Source organism: Octodon degus, unplaced genomic scaffold (genome assembly GCF_000260255.1).
Source record: "Octodon degus isolate 3935 unplaced genomic scaffold, OctDeg1.0 scaffold00129, whole genome shotgun sequence".
Taxonomy (NCBI): domain Eukaryota; kingdom Metazoa; phylum Chordata; class Mammalia; order Rodentia; family Octodontidae; genus Octodon; species Octodon degus.
Genome location: NW_004524705.1, coordinates 3,998,545 through 4,017,634, shown reverse-complemented (window position 1 = coordinate 4,017,634; position 19,090 = coordinate 3,998,545). Strand labels below are relative to the sequence as shown.

Here is a 19,090-nt window from a genome sequence, read left to right as displayed (position 1 = left end):
ATACAGATGAATATCCATTTTGTATCTGTGTATTCAAAGTTGTTAAGATAGATATATAGTTACATTCTCTCAATGAATAGAATGATTTGTTCTAATGGTATTTGTAAATAGGATCTCAAGTCCACATCTTGTACAGTAATTAACCACTAAGAAGAATGTATGCAGTGTGTTAATTATTGAAACTGTTTTTGTGATTTTATTTGAAACTGTCTCATTGCTATTTATCTATAAAATTATGAAAAAAAAGAAGGATCTCTGCCAAGCAGTCATGCGATTCTGTAGCTGTTCTCTAAATATTCTCTCTAGTGTTCGCCTTTAAGCATTTTTATGTATTATTTTATTATATGATGTCCACGCACAGTATGAATTTTCCATGTAAATGATGTGGTAGAGTCCCATGACTTGATGAGGGGTTTTACTATTATTTTAAAGAGAATAAAAAATAAAAATGATACAGAATTTCAGAAAACAAAATAAGAATCCAGCCATAGTTGTTATAGTGCATATTGTCTTCAAAGTCATTGTTCAGATAACCAGATATAAGTTGATGATTAATTCTGACAGAACGGAAAAGCCAACTACTGCTTGGCATAAGCTATCTCTGCCCTTTATCAGCTGACTTTTAAAATACAAATTTTGCTTATTTTTAGAAATTTGCATATAAAATGGCAATTCTTATTGCAAGACTGGTCATTTACAGAGGGAACAAGTAAAAATTGCTCCCCTGACCCTGGCTTCTGATTTCAGTGGGAGCGGAAGGAGTATGTGGGATTTACAGGTAAAGTGTCACTGTGACAAGTGACTCGGATATCTCTGATGGGGGCAGAGAAGGGAAGGCGACGAGAAGCGAGCTGAGCGGCGGCATGCACGCGCACTGACATCCTACAACAGGAATCTGCGCATGCTGCAAACTACTCACAAAAGCCAGTGTTGGAAAGTAAATAAGACCTCCCCTCTAAATGTTACTTTGCTAAAAATCTATTCCTGCACAGACACTTTCTAAGCTTGTCACTAATACAGTATCGGAAAATTGGACTCTGCTAAGCCACAGAAGCAGTCTTATGAAGCAGTTTATCATGCCAAATGAATTTGGTATAGAGTGCATTGCACAGGTCACATTTAGACAGACTTTACTTAAAAATTAAAAAATAAGCAATGGGATGCAGAATGTCTCTATTCAACATTGATTGATTGGCCTTCCATATGAAAAAAATTTTGCTTTAGAATAACCCAGGTTTTACTCAGTCATGGTTCATCAGTAGCTGGTTTCCTTTTTACTTCCCACTAGAATTATTCATTCCAGTATTGCAGATTTTAGTAAAATTTTCTCATCCTTAATTAAATTGAATCTTCCAAACAATAGCAGGTGCTTCCAGATACTTCCATAGTAGTTTATCTGAATAGGCACCTCATCTAAGGCAAAAATTTTAAATTATATTTTACTCATCAAGAGAAGACTAAAATGAGAAATAACTAATTGCTTAGAATATCTCATTTAAGAAATGATTCTACAGTCTTCCATTTTAAAATATAAAATAGGACAATAATATATTATACTGCAATATTTCTGTAACATGAAAATTAATAGCCACATAAAATATCTTTTATTTCTGCAGGCTATGCTTGCCTTAAAATAATTGAATGTCTTCATTGATGAAGTAACTTAAAGTTGGAATTCATTCTGACCTTGGCTTTCACATGTGATATAATTAAGTACGAATGTCCACCTTGCAATAGATATGTCTTCAGTGCTTAGTTCTTTTCAGCCGTTTCTCTTGTGGTCCCGTCTCTCCTCACCACTTGGGTAGCCCGTGCCTGGGTGGAAGTGCTTCGGTCCTCACAAGACTGTGGTGCAGCAGTTTCTACAGAGATGCTTTTCAAGTTAAGGAGCATTTAGTCCTACTTAGGGAGGTCTGTTGTCACACTCAACCTGATAATTGCCACAATGTTCAGATCTTCGCTTTTCTAGTACCTGAGGAATAGATGTAATTTTTCTGAACTGAAGAATTAATCAGGTAAGCATGTGAACATGGCTGTCATACTGTTAATTGTCCGCTGCTGTGCTCAGGATTGGGATTCCGTGGAGCTTGCCTTTGTGCAGTCAAGGCTCAGGAAGCCCACCTACTAATGCAGCCCATGATAGTCCCTTGTCCTATCTGCCTTTGCTCTGGGGTCCTTCACTCCCTGCGTTCCACACATGCTGAAGAGTTTTGATGTCTCCCAAGGCCAATGCATAAAGTGGAAGTCATTGAAATGCACAGATTTGCCAAGGACACACAGTCAGGCCTGGTGGAGGAGAGGGTGCAGGAATTGTCACATGCTGCCAGGGAAGCTTTGGGACCCGGGCGCCATGGGGAGACACAGTAAGGGACCCCACACTGTGCCTGTGAGCCTGCTGGCAAGGAGTCGCGGCATTTGTCTCCACCCTTCCAGAGGCCACAGCATGCTGTGCGTCCCTGTGGGTGAGGTTCTGTGGGCGCGTGCCACCCATGCCCTCTGTAGTGACAGCGCCCTTGCTGGCCTTAAGTCTTGGCTACAACAGCACAGCGTATCGCGGCTCAGAAGCTGTGACCATGCGTATGGTGCTGAGCACGAATGTGTTAACTTTCATAGAGTTCATGTGGTGTGAAGCAAAAGTGAGAAAACGAGAGGTGTGATCGAAGAAAAACATGTTCTTGGATGAAATCTGGAAGCAGATGGTAAATTGATGAAGCAGATACAGTAAGACAGAGTGATTGGTTACTAGAAAGTACATTTAGCTTTTTCCAATTAAAAAAAGATTTAACTACTTCATTGTATGCTTCTCCTTTGTCAAGAAGACATTTAGAATGTCGGATCTTGCTGTTTATGTTATTATGAAAAACGGCTTCTTGCACTTCACATAGGTAACGAGAGGACCGGGAAGCAAGCCAGTGGATCTGGGAATTCTAAACAAAGCTGTGAAAATGAAATATGCAATCTAGGGATCACACTTAAGAGGCTCGAAACATAAATGTTTAATCAGAAGAAAAGCTTCAGAACCTGAGAAATGCAGGATAAGTTGCAATGACTTTGCATTTGAGAAGGAGCCAGGCTTCACCTTCCATCCACAGCTCAGGTCTTTACATGTAAAGAATGCCGCCTCCCCGCCGCGCCCTCCCCACGCCGTCCACTGTCCTTTCCTCACAGATTCCCTTCCTATCTTTCTCCACTATTTGACTTCTAATCATTTTGCCACGCCAGCGGTCTGACTTCTTTCTGCTAGCTGCCTCGCTCATTCAGTCATGCTGAATAATTGCTATCACTGGCAGCAGCTCCTGTTGACTGCATCTCAGTCTCTTCAGCTCAGGCGTCTGGGCGTGGCCCAGTTTGTTCCTGTGTTCAGGGTCTCTGGAGGCTGAAGCTGAGATACTGACTTGGCTGTGCTCTCCCTGGGGCGCACACTTCAGGAAAAGTCTACCCCCTTCCGAGGACATCCGCACTCACTTCGTCTTGCTGGATGAGCGCCTGTCCTTTGTGCTGTTTTTGAGGCGGGGGTACCATCACAAGATTCTCCTCAGCGCCTTCGTTTCTTACACAAAAATGGACCCCCGCGTGCCACCACAGTGAAGCTCTAGTTCCAGTCAGTAAATACAAATACAAACAGCTAAACAAGGTGGAGGAAGTGACATCACACTATTGTTGCCATGTTCTGTTGGTTAAAGCAACATTGCAGAGCTTCCTGCATTCAGGGGACGGCAACACAGAGCTCTGAAGACACTGAGCAGATGGAGCTCGTGTGAACAGCACAGACTGCGAACTGCTCCTAATGTCCTTACTTATGCAAACATCTCTTACAAGGTCTGCTTTCTGCTGCTGTGTCCTCTTCTACCCTTTAATCCTCTGATGTTCAGACAGTAAATCCTAGGCCCATGCTGTAGGCGCCAAAAAGACACATCAGGGAAAGTCCTCTCCTTCCCAAAAGGTAAGACTCGTGTATTTTTAAAGGCAGAAGCAGGAAAGAAAAAACTCAGTGCATTTTTCTCACCAAAATAACTCCTCTCTCTGGGAGAAGTTTCTCCTCGTTGACAGTGTTACCAAATGTCACATCTGGGTAGCGGGAATAAGGACCTCAGCACACAAGGGTGCAGAGGCGAAAATCAGAGTCAGTGAGACTTCAGATTTTATCTTAGAATAATGTTGTGTTCTGTTCAGGAGAGCAGATGGGGAGAAGCTGATGCATCTGGTGTTTAGCATTTCTTAGAATTAAACATCAGCCTGGTTGTTAGAGTGTAAGCATTAAAGAAAACACCTTAATTCCACTTCTAGGGACTGGTTTTGTTATCCTGGATTGCATGGAAGCGGAAGTATGCAATCTGAAATATTCTGTACTCTGTCAACTTTGGAAAATAGAAAACTTAAAACTGTATTTATTTTTTCTTCAAGTCATCTTCACATGCTTTAAAAATACTCTCCACCAAAGGCATGAAAGGCTGAGCAGTTTTATAAATTCTGTTCTTTATTCTCAGTTTAGGATTGAGAAATGTTATCCTTATTGGTCTGCTGTTCTTTAGTATACCTTTACATCAGGTTTTATATTGATAATAATTATGGCTAATAATCTCAGCTTATATGACTGTTTTTTTTTATTTTTTTTTATTTATGAGAGAGAGAGAGAGAGAGAGAGAGAGAGAGAGAGAGAGAGAGTGGTGTGCGTGTGTGGCCAGCTCAGCCCACCAGGGGGCGGGGCTGGCCGGCATGTGGCGCTGGGGGATTGAACCGCGGTCCCTGATGCTTTGCTAAGCTTGTTCCAAGTAGGTGCTTTAGACCACTGAGCCATCTCTCCAGCCCTTATATGACTGTTTATGAAGAACAATTATTATAAGTCAAATTATTTAAAATGTATTTCAGTCTAGTGTTTTACCTCTCCAGGGATGATTTTGTATCTCTTTCCTTTTACCCTGTGAGCAATAATGTAGGGAAGTTGGGTCAGTTGCTAGCAATTGCACCTTATGGGCAGGAAGCTCAGAGGCCAGACATAGCTGCCCAGGGTTGGCCTGAAGGCTGCAATCCCATGAGGCTGCGTCTACTCGCAGTGCAAGGACAGCCCTTCCACTCCAGGCTGGTGGGGACAGGTGAGCTCAGTACAAAGCGGGACAAGCACCAACCCCAGAGGGAAAATCTAAGACTGTTTTTCTCTTATACTTATGGGAACTGAATTTTAATGGATCATTTCTTTGATTTTCAAATGAAAATATTTTTACATTTCGTAAATATAACACTGACTTGCATTCACCTGTAGGAAAGAAGATGTCTGAATCAGAAAAAAAATATCATGAGTTCCCTTTGTGTCGTTTGATCCATTTTATTGAGCACTCTGAGAAGCACATAAATCATTTGAAATATCAGCACACAAGTGTGTGGGGTTTGGCTGCTCTAGTGCTGTTGAGTTACTTTTCTTTTTATGTTACGAGAATCAGTTTGCAAAGATGCCTTCAGGATCAGCTGTAGGTTGGGTCTGGGTGGTGCTATCTAGACGAGGAGATTAACTCTCATCCGTAAAAGCAGGCCGCAAACAAGTGTGTTCTGTGCAGTGAGGAGAGCAAAGCACACTGATAGAATTCTGTGCAAATTCCCTGGGTTCCCGTATACAGCGTGCCCCAGCCTGGCTCCTTTTGCCTGCTAGGAGATACTGGTTTATAGCAAATTAGACTGAGATACATAGGTATAGGTACTATATATTACATATTATATACGAGTGTATTTCTCTATTATCATGTGTAATATGATTTGCGAGTGAAAAGATGTGAAAAAGTTTTGGTATTCCGCTTCTCAGGCCTAGTCAAGGGTTTAATTGTTCCTCTCCAGAGACTCTAACGGAGATACAGAAGTTTGAACAAAGGTGATGAGTCTGCGTATGTCGTACAGGAACTGCAAGTGGTAACGAGGCAACTTTGCAGTGAGCGTTTAGAAGATTAAACTGTAAGAAGCAAATGCTGTTTGAAGTATAAACTGCAGAAACACAAAGAATCTGCACTTTTCAGAAATGGAAAATTGATTTTTAGCAGGTGTGTTTGAGATCTAGCATGCCCAAAAGGTAATACAGGAAAGCATTCCCTAACATTTTCCCTGAAATGTTGATGAAAAGATTGGCTACATATTCTGACAAATAGTAAACCTTAAATAGTTTACTGGTGACAGCACCAGAAATTAAAGCTAGATATTGTTCAGTAAACCGGCTGAATAAAAAACTTAAATTTGCAATCATACTATATGAATGGCTGCTCTTTTTAAAAGATATAAGAATATTACTGGAATGAACTGTTAATTATGTACTGGGACGTTTCTGTTATGAGTGAAATAAGATCAGAGCAAGGCAGTTGCACATGACGTGCTCTTTAGGGGCAGGGCCTGGGCTTCGATTCGCGGTGTGCCGTGCTGGCCTGGCTCCCGGGGCGCGCTAGACGGGGATTGAGACTGGGCGTGGTCGCGCACGCCTGTAATCCCAGCACTTGGGAGGCTGAAGACAGGAGGCTCACTAGGAGTCCAAACTGTGTAGGGAGACCCTGTAGAGTCGGTACCACCTAAAAAAAGAAAAAGAAAGAAGAAAAACACACCGATGAGAGTTTGTTCCAGGTTGGCCTAATATTTTGTTTCTCTGGAAGAGATGGAAAAAAAACAAAAAACCTCTTACCTTCCTTTTCTAAATGCTCGCTGAGCACATTACAATCTCCTCTCTCCCGACACTGCGTTCCGAACCTGCGCCCGGTGCCGGGCTGCTGCAGAAGCCCGCGCAAGTCGGCGCAGCCTTCCAGGGCGGCGTCCTTCTGCCTGCTTTTTCTTCCGCATGCTCAGCCTCATGGAACTCGTTCTTGTCTTCCAAGCGCACAGAGCCCGCCCTTCCCGGAAACCCTGCTTCGGCCAGCGCGCTTCTCCAGGGGTGGATCGCCCTTCTGTCTCTTCCTCCCAAACCTGCAGAGTGTGAGCTTGTCTGCTCGCTGCTGCCTTCTTGTTGTCCAGGAACTTGCCTACCCAACCTGTCCCTCACCTCTGCGCTGTCCCTCTGCATGCAGAAGCCGGCTTCCGACGCTGTAGCCAAGCCTTACCAAAGGGATTCGTGAAGCTGAGTGCCTAAACATAGTAGGCAGTCGGTAAGCATTGAAGTCTGAGCAGAGCACACAAGCGCATTTAATGGGAAAGGTTACTATTGATTCAAAGAAAGAAAATTAGGTACAGAATTTTTCAAATGAAAAGAAACAAATAGTTGTGTTAAGATATTCATCTCACTGAACAACTCAGATTCAGCGAAGTTAAATCACTTGTCCATGGTCACTGTTGTAAGCAGGGTTTGCAAGGGAATAGACTTAGTATGGGACACTCGAGCACGAGTCCAGCTGAAGGCCTACTGTCCCCGACAGTGGCTCATGCAAGTCCACTGAGAGGATCTTCACCAGGAAACCCCAGAGCCAGTTGTGGAAGCTGGGCAGTCTGCGCCTTGAGGTACAGGAGGTAAGCTGACGGATCTGCACTGAAGCCAGGAGGCGATGCTCAAGGCAAAGGCCAGAGCTCCCCCAAGAGAGCAGCAGCCATCCCCAGCCACAGCGAGGAGCCGAGCCCCTCCTCCACAGAGAGAGACCAAATGTGTATCAGGAAAAGCAGGCGTAGTAAGCCTTCTCCTGGGAAGTCAGCAGCACACCACCTTACCCTCCCATTCTCCTTTTATTCGATTCAAACAGCAACCCTAGTGGGCCCTCCACACCCAGAACCATGTCAACTCCCTTCAGCTTGGAGTCCCCACTCCTGTTGAACACTGGCTAATCCACCACAGTTGCCACACTCAAGCATAAAAGAAGCAAGATTTAAAGCCCTATCATCTAGGGGTTTTGTACCTTGTGCAGATCATAAAGGATCTGATGGATGAAATTTGTTCAGTTAATCTTTACTGTCAACTTGGATGGATTGAGTGGCCCCTGGAGATGGTAGGACACTGTACTCCTCAGCTGATTATTGCGCTGATGCCCACCACTGGATGTGCTGTTATGAGGTGGGCAGCTGCAGAAGGCAGGAGACATGGGGTCTGGCTGGAGACGTCAGTGTTAAGCACGTGACACCATCTTTTGTGCATGCAGAGTGCAAGAGTAAAGGCATCAAGCTAGTTTAAATCCAGATGGCAAAGGAAGGCCTAGGAATTCAGGAAGTGGTCCCTTGCAAAGACAGCTATGGGACTGAAGCCCAGGGTGTGAACTGAGCCAGCGTGAGAGCAGCCAAGCGGACCAGAAGCCCTGAGTCCCTAGGAGCAGGGCCCCCCATCCCCGGGAACTGGCGCTGCGGTGCACTGGGTGCTGGCTGGGAAGTATCTTTCTTTGAAATCTAAAGAAAAAATGTATTGAACATATGAAAAACAATTCCTAAAATACTGACTTTTCCAGAAAACTGTAGCTACACAATGCATCGCATCTGTCATGTTAAAACGTGCATTAGACACAAAAACCATGAAACAATTCACCATCCTTCAACAACTTGAGCAAAGGTAAAATGCCTAAGGAACAACATGGATGACTTGCAAAGGAAGGGCTCTAAGCACCATTAAAAAAAAAAATAAAAAGAGCACAAATGGATGTGTGTGTTCATTTATATGCACTGAATTGGACCTTTGGCACGAGGAATCGGAGCATTTTGTCATATAGCTTTAACACATATTATAAAAGTGCATAGTGTCAGAGGAATTCAATAGTGTCACCAGCATTCAAAAGCAGCTTTGTCAACTAGGCAATAAAACCACCATGTCTCTGTTGTCCATCACTGAATACATTGGAGCAACTTTGAAATGAAAAATTTTAAAAAAGGAGCTATAACCCCTTTTATTTTCTGTTTAAAATCAAACAGCGACTCTGATATACACTAACATCTTCAAAGTACATCATTTGTACAAGAGAAAGACTAGAATAAAAACATGTTGATGGAGATCTAAGCACCAGTGAGTGCACCACACACTGCTTTCCGATGGTACTCAGGAGGGGCCACTTCATAATCACTGGCACTAAACAAAGTTGCCAAATTCTTCACCAGATACTTGAGGAAATAATGAAGATAATTCAGTAATAAAGCAAGGCTTTTCTCATCCAGAGCTGTATAGGCCATCATTGCTGCACTTTGTACAAATAACCTCAGTAGATGTGGTACTCCACTCACCTGGGACGTGGGTGCATCAGGGTGATCGGCAAGGATCTCAGTGCACTGGGGTCTCTGAGATGTGTAGAGGAGCTGAGTGCCTGGCATCACACTGAAGTGTTCTTTTATCCCTGTACAACCTCATTAGCAGCATACTCATTATCTGTGTTTCCTCGAGATTTCTTATAAGTTGCATAGTCCTCTAGAATGGAGTCCACATGCTTCTTGGCAGGAAGATAGAAGAGCTGTTTCTGTCTGGTAATTGGGTCCCAGTCACCAACAAGCCACGGCTCTAGCTCTTCAGGGATCTCTACTTGAACTTCAACTCCGTTCATAAATGTTTCTTCATTTTCAAGAGTAGGATCAACCCGGGCCCTCTTCTTCCAAGGAGGCTGAGGTGTCTCACTGGTACTGCCACCACCTCCATTACCAGGGGGTTTTGTTTGTGCTTTTTAGTGTTTACTTCGACATTTTTCTGTTGCAGACCAGATGCCTTCTTTCCTGCAGCGGCCCCCCTCACCTTCCCTCAGCATATGGCTCCTGACTGGCCTTCTGAAGTTCCCGCTGTGTCTGCAGATCGGTGTCCACATACCTGAGCACTCTGCTTTCTGGAACCCACTCATCCCAATTTTTATTCCAACCACTGTAGTGTATAAAGTATTTTACTTGTTTGTCCTTTATGGCAACCTTTACACACTTTGCACACTTTGCTTCATGAAGAAGAGGGCCATGAAAGCACAGTACTCATTCACCCTCCTGGAACTTGGGCTTTAGGCCCTGCTTGGTGCCATTTATAAGTGATTCCAGGAAGCATCTTAATGTTTCTACAGTAGCATTTGATCGTGCTTTACTCCTGTACTCTTTTATCTTCCTACTCTGCTCTCTTGGAATTGAACTTCTTGTCTCTATGCCATTGTATGTTGAAATCATATAACTTTCTTTTGAAAATTTATAGGGCTTTGCAGCTAAGAATTTATTGGAATCACAAAAAAACCTTGGTCTTGAAATTTCGTATCTATAAAAGGATCTTATTTTAATTTTAGAATAAATGAAGGAGTACTCAGCATTTTATATAAATGCATATTCCCAACTCAGGACCTTTAGCTTTTCCCTTTGTTCTCAGTAGGATTATTGTTTTCCAGTGTGTGCAGGGTGTATCTGGCCTATGAGGTGGACTCATGGCCTTATTGTGTGTATTTGGAGATTCAGCGCGGTTTAGACGACATGATTAGTGTCAAGTTGACGGAGGTGGACTTGCTGCAGTGCATCTTACTTGTCAGCAGCCCGAGGAAAGAGACTCCTATAGAGCTCATCAGATCGTGGGGACACTGTGGTAATCAGTGGAATAATTTGCCGAGGTCCCTGGCTGAATGTTCTTGGGAGGGGCGGGTCCAGCTGCAGGGCGTGGCTTCCAGGGCTCCTGTCTCGAGTGGGCGCTTCTCGATGGTCACTTCCCAGTGCTCTGCTTTCCACTGTCCTGAGGGAAACAGCTGTCCACCCTGTCCCCTGCCAGGCAACCGTGGCCAGAAGTCAGAGTCCAGCCCCCTCCTCCCCCAACCCTCTGCAGCTCTGAGCCAAACTCTGCTCCTCAGAGGCATCAGCTGTGTCCTCAAGGCAGTAGGAAATTTTTTGACTGACACAGAAGATTGTTTGTGCAAACTGTGTTATGCTTTCTTGGAATTCCACTGTCACATATAAAAGGTCTTTATATATACTGAGGAGAAGTTGATGCCTGAAATATTTTATATAAGCTGTTGTCTTAGCTTGTATTATTTGCTGTGGTGATTTGTGAAGTACATAATTTTGGTTTCACACTAAACGAAGTGATACTGAGCGCTTTACATGAATACTTATTTTCAACTCAGGGCCTGTAACTTCTTTCTTTTTTCTCAGTAGGCATTAATTTTTGCTTTCCACTATTTATCTTAATTATCTGTGTTGTAATTTTACACTTTTTAATTATGAAATTTTGTACTTCACTATAAACCTTCATTGTTTCTAACCATAAAATATGCATTAATATTAACATCTCAAGGACCCTGAACAAGTCAGATCTTAAGTCCTAAAATAGCAACCTTTTTATATAATCATAAGAGGAATATTTGAAATAATGCAAATTAACATAGTGAATTAAAAAATAATTTTGCCTACCAACAGCTGGTGCTAGATAAACTACTTTAAAAAATCAAGAAAAGAGTTCAAGCAGGCATAAAATTAAGACAATTATCTTATTTTATTAAAAGGAAGTCTAGATATTTTTCTTTGAACAAAAAGTATTGATTTCAGACACAAATATAAGCAAGACATTTTAGAGCAGAAAGCTTCATTTTCTACTTTACTGTGTAAAATTCTCAATTATACAAAGCTTTCCTGTCCACTGCACCAACATGCAGACACCATTGTTGAATCCAATTAAGTCTTTTCATCAAAATCCCACTTCTTATTCACAACCACAAGTGAAGAAAACAGTAGGATCTTCAAGGAATATTATTTCAAATCAAAATATTTAATAGAAAATATTATGTGCCAACTTCTTAGACCAGAGCAGTTGCTGAGTCAGAAGAGAGAGCCGGCGAAATGCCTTCTATCGATCATAGAAGATCAGTGATATTTATTTCTGCTTATTTTTCTCTTGGATAAGCTCATGCAGGGAATATGTCACATATCTAACATGGAAGAGAATATACAAATAGCCAGTTCAAAAGAGCATTGTCCCATTCTTCCTTGGCATAGGCTCATTTGGAGGGTTTGAAAACAGAACCAATTGGAATTTAAAATTGTAGATAGCACATCATGCTTTGTAGCACCTGCTACATTTTTGTCTAGGTGTCCCCCAGAGCTTTGTGCAGTCATGGGCAGGCTTCTAGGTGTGTGACTGATTCATGGCCCAATGCTGAGATTGTAGGGTGAGTGTTACACCCATCCTGGGGCAGGTAGCCTGAATGCAATGTAAGGAAGGGAGAGAGCCTTGCCCTCTGCTGCTGCTGCTTCTCCTTTTGCTCCTGCTGTTTTGCTCTTTTCCACTGCCATGAATGGCTACCCTCTGCCATGTTCCAGTCTGCCATGAGGTCAGCCAAGTATGGACTGAAACCTCCACAAACCATGAACTAGATGAGCATTTTCTTCCTTAATTCTGTGTGTCGGGTATTTTGTCCCAGCAATGAGAAAAACATAACCCAGCCAGCATCTATACACGCGCCTATCTTAGTTATGGTATAGCTCCCTGTGGGGGAGCTGTATGCCCTGCTTTCTTCAGCACAGTCCCTGTGTGCCACAGGCGGACACCCTCTGCGTGTGAATGACCAACACTTTCTGCCATGGACGTGGAGGGGCAGATGAGCGAGTAGAACCCAAGCTCTTTATTAATCTGGATGGAAGTCAACATAATGATCTCACTGCTTTCTGTCCATGTAAACTCCTGGTCCCTGCAGTGGTGGGAACCTGATTCACCCTTGCAACTTCTCCTCAGAGCCCTGGATTCTGGACATAGACAGTGACATGGAAACTCCAGTCCAAGCATGATTATAACTACTGCCCTTCATCTCTGTTGTGACATACAGCTTTTGATGTGGGAGCTTTTATGTATTCCTTTGGCCTTTATCCTAGTTTGTCCCTCACTTGATTCCTTGCTTGATACTGTGCTTCTTCTCAAGTTGAATCTCAGCAATATTTGCAGAGAAGAGAATCCAGCCACTGGGACCCTGTGTCCCTGCCGTATGATGTCGAGTGGCCATGTGCTGGGAATTTTACCTGCTACTTCCCACCACACACGTTCAAACCCCCAAAGTTCCTATCTTTGCTGAGCATCTCTGATTTCTGCAATTATTTGCCTTAGTTCTGTTTCTGGGTCACTCTTAGGTCTCCGAAATCCTACAAGTCATTACTCTTTCTCTTTTTCTTTTTCTTTTATGTGCCATAAATTCACAAGATACAAAAATGGCTAAAATCGGGCAACTCCAAACCTGACAGAGCACAAACATTTGTAAACAGATCACTGCACACACAACAAGATAACTTCTGTAAGAAGGCGTCAGGCCAAACTGACTGAAGAATGATAGGTAAAAACAAAGGTTCTACAATTTAAGACTTATATAAGTAAATGAGGATCCTTCAAAGAATTGGACAAAAGGTTTGCCTCAAGCTGCTGAGCACCAAGAGGAAGTTCCAGCTAGGAGTACTGCTGATAACACAGCTCCCCCTACCTGGGCTGCTGCAGCCACTCAAGGAGGAACAGCTTGGGAGGCAGAACGGGAGCTAAAATCTGGGTCCTCTTCTGCCTTGTCCACCAGGGACCTTTAAAAAAGAGTAAAACCTGTGCCCCCTTGGCACAATGGCTCTGTGACAGGTTGACAGGATGGCAAAGCTTAATTCTGTTACACCTGCATGCTCCGCCACCTTGGGAAATTCGAGTAACTTCTCCAAGGCTTTAAGATTATTGTGCAGTTGGATCATAGAAACTTTTGCAGGCTTTTATCCGTTGAATAATATGAATACTTACTCCATTTTCTGATGCTCAAACTACTAATGCTGTTATTCTAGAAGCAAAAATGGAGACTCTAGCTCCAGGATGATGCCAGGAAAGGCTTCACAGACATATGCAACCCTCGTATCATGGTCTCATGTACAAATTAGAAATCTTGGAGAGAAAAAGGAGAGAACATACATAGACAGCAGCTAAACTTCTCAACCAGGACAGGCATACTCAGTAAAGAATAGAAGGGGAGGATATTGGACAGATCTGCCATAGAGTTACTAAAGAGAGTAGAAAACATTGATGAATGACTTGCTCACAACAGCTTATGTTGGAATTTTGAGCGAAAATTAAATATAAAAACATTAATTGACATTAATTTAGTTCTCATTCAGTAATGAAAGATTTAAAATGATAAGATTTATTGAGCATCTTCTTCTGCATTAAGCATCATAGCACAGAAGAAAAGTGGTGACGGAATGGGCCAGCACATAGGACGGCCAGTAAATATATGTAATGGTCTCATTAAAGTTTACTACTGTTTTACATGGCTTTCAAAGAGTCTAAGTACATGAATTAGACTTTTTAAAATTTTTAGGAAGAGAAAGATAACATTTATGTGAGAAAACTAATTATATATACTTTCCATACCAGAGCAAAACTGTCATTATGGAAAAAACTAATTTTGTGGTATACTTCATGAAATATTACAGCTGTCCTTGTTATTTCCATTTAAATGTTGTTTATCATATTTATTTTATGCCAAAGGCAGTAGAAATATAAAAGCAAGTTATATAAAATAAATTCAGTTAGCAGACTGCAAAGTCTTTCTTACAAAACAGATTATTCAGTGCCGAGCTGCAGTCACAATAAAAATAATAATAAGTCATGTGAGATGCAGAAAAACATTCAGAAAGTTGGATCTAGATGCTTCAGACATTAGCATTTCCTAGGCATACAGCTAAAATACTGTGGCCTGCCAGAACTGCTTAGAAACATTCAGATGCTGCTTGATGTTCAGTTGCATTGCTTTCTTACATTTAGTGATTTAGTGTTTTCCACTTACACAGAAAAAAACTGAGTAGGTAAGTGGTACTGTTACTGGAGAAGTACAGAAAGGCACCTTGCAAGGCCCCGCTCTTCCACACTTCCACACGCTGTTAAAGATAAAAGCAAATCACTTAATGCCCTTAGAAGTTTATAATGCATTGCAATTTTCTACAGTTAGAAAAATGTCTGCTGTGTTTAGAAAATAATATAATAGAAATATTTAACAATTTATCAAAAGGCAACAATTATAGTAGATTAGTTTCAAATTATACAACTGTGGGTATACATAGATATACATGTATAACTATATATATATTAGTTTTGTTCTGGCTTGTGTCTAGATGTCTCCCAAGGAATGAGGCCATAGATGGGGATTTTTCTGAATTGGTTAGATCTAAAGTGTGAGGTTCTGGGATTGATTCATGATGCAGTGCTAGGATTAAGGGTGTGAGTGCTGCCTTCTTCCCAGCAGAAACCTCCTGAGCCTGATCTTTACTGGTATGTATCAGCCTTCTAGTCTTCTGAGCTCTGACCAGAACCTCCCATCAAGTACAGCATAAGATATTCTAACTCTACTTTTTAATCTGGCATCTCCAAACTTTTCCAAACTCTTCCATAAGCCATTCATAAAGGCTTCTGAACCAAATGGTCAGATATAGTCACAACAACAACCCCACTCCTGGTACCAAATTCTGTGTTGCTTTTATCTATTTGCTAAGACAAAATGCTCAATACCCTGTAATGAAGGGAGTTTTGTAGAGGTTTTGCCCTTAATTGTAGAGGTTTTAGTCCTTAATTGGCTTGAATTCAAGAGAGAGTGGATGGAAGACAGGAATCACAGGGTAGAAATCATTCATGATGGACACAAGCTAGCAATGCAAGCAAGCAGAGGTCTACCATGACTCTTTTTATCCCTTTTATTTTATCCAAGCTACTTAGGGTGGGTAGCATTCACACCCTTAATCCCAGTGCCTTTGATACTACCATTGCACCATAAATTGACTCCAGCATCACATGCTGTACATCTATCAAGCTCTGAAAAATCCCACCTATCACTTAATGGGACTTTGGGGGGACATCTAAACACAAGACATAACATCTGCCTCTCGCCCCCAAAGACTTGTGTGTATCTCATTATGCAAAATACATTTAGTCAATCTATAAGAGTTGCCATAGTCCTAACAATTTAAGGACTCACAATGTTTTGCATCTTTCTTCTGGACTCCTTGCTCTTGATTCTCAACATGAATTTGATCAACAGCCCTCAACAGCAGCCATGATGTTAACTCAACATTAGAGTCTCCTTGAACTTTTCCACAAGATTACTCAGTCTACTGCCCTTAATCTTAGTCCCAAGCAAAGTCTCTGGACAGGAGCAGACTGCAGAAAATGTTCTGCCATGGTATAATACACATTGTCTGGAGTCCAACAGCCAATGCAATCGTTCTTCCCCTTTTCTTTTATATTCCCCAGGGATAAGCCACCCTAGGGTGGGTCTTCTGTATCCTAAGGTGTGGGCTTGCTGAATTTTAATTTTAATTTAGTTGAGCTTCTCTTATTCAGATTGATACAGTCAACTTTCTTAAATATTCTATAGGCCAGAAATATATACAGCATTGCACTATATATAGTTCTTGTCCTACATACTTCTGATTGCAGTAGCTTTCCTTGACTTTTGAAATCAGGAAGTAAATTCTCCCACTTTGTGGTTTTTCAAGATTATTCCCTCTATCCTGTGTCAATTTATTTTCCATCTGGATTTTAAAAGCAACTCATTGGTATCTACTAAGAAGACAGCTGCAATTTCAATAAAAATTGTGTTGAATCTGTAGATCAACTTGTAGAGTGCAGATTTTCACAGTATCAAGGTTTCCAATCTGTAGCTCTGAGATAGCCATCTATTTATTTTTTCTTCTTTAATTTCTTTCTACAATATTTTACAGTCTTAATGAACATGTTTTATACTTATTTTGTTGAATTTATTTTTAACAATTTCATTTTGTTGGATGTAACCATACATTATTTTCTTAACTATTGCATTTCTCAATATGCTTATTTCCATAATTTTATTTTTGGATTGATTATCACTAGGGTGTAGAAATACAGTTGATTTGGGAATTTGAGCCAGGAGAAAAGAAACTTTAAACCCAGTGTGGGTAATTTAAGGAGTTTTTGAGACATTGTCTCAATCAATCAATCACTCAATAAATCTAAAGATGTAACTCAGTGTGAAAACTTTGAGTTCAGTATCTAGTACTGGAGAAAAAAAAACAGTTAATTTTTACATAGACATCTTGTGTCCTGCAACATTGCTGAAACTGTTTAGTAATAATTTTTATGAGGAAATTCTAATAACTTTTTTGAGAACTCTTTGGGGTTTCCCATATATAAGACCATGACATTACAAATAGAGTTGGTTTCAGTTCTTTCCCAATCTAGATGACTTCTATTCTATTATTTCCTAATTGCTTTGGATCCTACTGCATCTTATATTAAATGATAAACAATATTGTACTTAGCTGTGTTAACTAAGACATAAAAAAAATCTGATAAGGCTAACAATTTGGACAGTACAATTCAACATCAACAAAAATAAGGGATTATGATAAGTTAAAACTACTAAAGCTTTTAGTATGAGAACTACTAATAAGTTTGTAAGCAAGTGAACTGTCTACAGTTTCCCTAAGTACATAGTCAATTCCTGAGACTATCGAGAGAGAGAGGTCCATTTGTCCCTCTGTGCCTTTCTTGACATTGGTTGATGTGACTGGTGGAAGGGGAAGGATATTAACAACTGGCCTTTGCCCATCCCCTATCTTCATGGCCAGAGGACAAGTTACTAGATGGTAACATCTCACTTCTGAGCTGTCACCTGGGTCATGCATCATCTCTGTGCTGTAGAAGCCAGCAGCAGGTGGCTTCTTTGGGACCAGAAGAGAGGAGAGAATCCCAAGCCCAGGCACACGGGCCCCAGGCTCCTCAGGTTCCAAGTAACCTTCCTTCTACCTTTCACTCCTCAGGGAACTGGGAGAGGAACAACATTGTTATTAGAAAAGTGATGAGAGTGATGTTTACCCAGAACCAACAGGCAGCTCTCTGCTTTATTTTAAGGTCAAGAACTATAGACATTCATATCCGTATATACTTTGCTCCATTATTTATATTAATGTTTTCATATTTGCTCAAAACTACATTTTGGGGACTTTTCCCAACTTGATAACGTATTCCATGATACTTGTCTTAACAACTGAATGAACATTATCTCATTCCATTAGCATTCTTGATAATTATTAATAATTTTTTTTAATTATTTGCTGTGGTATTGAGGCTTCACATTTGTGACCTATTCCACATCTTTTTATTAATCAAGGTATTCCAAAAAGTTATTTAAAAGAGTTAAAATTGTTCTATCTACTTGAATCTATGTATATATACCTATTCTATATAAAAATTGTTATTATTGTCAATTACTTTTTCATTTTACATTTTCTAGACATAAATGTTAGCTTTCTGCACAATAACTTTGTATCTTATTATACTAGCTTATACGTTTTGAAGTTTGTTCAAAATCTTTTCCTCTTCTATAATATTATATATTCAAAATAGCAATTTTATTTCCTTTATTTGAGTTTCTATGCTATTGATTTCTTTTTTTTTTTGTTTTGAAGACAAGATATGTAGTACAGTGAGAAAAAATGATAAAAATGTGATATCCACTCTCTGACTTATATATGCTTCAAGAATTTCACCCACATTTAGTGTCAGCAGAAAATGCAAGACAGGATGACTATTATTCATTAAGGAAGCTATATTTAACTTTTGCTTTTAGAAGTAGACTCTTTGAAAAAACTAATAAAATATTCAAATATCTAGTGAAATTTTATAAAAGAAGAATTGAAAATAGGGAGAGAGAGAGAAAGAAGAAAGAGAATGATACACCATGAAATACTGTACATAAATATAAATTGGACTGATAATGGAATTTCTTTGCCTAGCAAGTGCAGAGTCCTGAGCTCAATTCCCAGTACCACAAAAAAAAAAAAAAAAAAAAAAAAAAAAAAAAAAAAGAATTTCTTTGTATTGGTACAATTTAAATGAAACAAAACAGGAATTGTCCAAATATATCCAAATATTAGAAAATGCAAATATTTGAGAAAGACAAGTAAATAAAATAAAAATCCTTATAAACTTAGCTTAACTAAGAGAGCTGAGTCAGCCTCGACAGCCTTCACAATGTATGGCCTGTCCATTTTGCCCAAATTATCCCACAGAAGACAGAAAGGAAGGCTTCTGGGTTAATTTTGAAACTGTGACTGCCCAGTGCTCAACCTAGGCAATGAGGATGAAAGAAAAGAATGCGATTGGGAACCTCACTTGTAAAAATTAAAGGATTAGAGGGCTGGCCACACAGCTCAGTGGATTAAAGCACCTGCAAGCAGA

The 19,090-nt window shown here is 40.7% G+C and overlaps 1 protein-coding gene and 1 pseudogene across 2 annotated transcripts in view; one reads left to right on the top strand and one right to left on the bottom strand.

Moving 5' to 3' along the window:
- Positions 1–19,090, top strand: part of Edil3 (EGF like repeats and discoidin domains 3) — a 468,998-nt gene that overhangs the window by 397,374 nt on the left and 52,534 nt on the right. The window lies entirely within an intron of this gene.
- Positions 8,926–10,059, bottom strand: LOC105743496 (annotated as a pseudogene).